The following is a 337-nucleotide window of genomic DNA, read 5'->3' as shown; positions in this document are numbered from 1 at the left end:
AATGGCAAACCATAGCTCATGCTCCATTGAATCTCTCACACTGATTCGACGAATCATGATGTTATGCAGGAGTCCAGCGTAAAAGTAGCCTTGTAGATATACATCCAGTAGCATTTCGAAGCACACTCGCCTCACTACATCATACTCTCCTTTCTCTTAGAGAGTCTTGTTGATGTAATACAGCTGCGACCACTTATAATGGGTGTTAATTATGACATTGAACGCCAACTTCTCCCTTAGCACAATAAGGCTACTGTCAAGATCCTCATACTGTCTGGATTGCATCTGCAAAACAAGTAAAAAGTGGTGACACGCCATGCATAACAAGTAAAAGGTG

The sequence above is a fragment of the Theobroma umbraticum genome, unplaced genomic scaffold (assembly GCF_002168275.2).
Source record: "Theobroma umbraticum cultivar Fairchild unplaced genomic scaffold, ASM216827v3 scaffold_147.0, whole genome shotgun sequence".
In the NCBI taxonomy this organism is placed as follows: Eukaryota; Viridiplantae; Streptophyta; class Magnoliopsida; order Malvales; family Malvaceae; genus Theobroma; species Theobroma umbraticum.
This window is presented reverse-complemented; position numbering follows the sequence as displayed.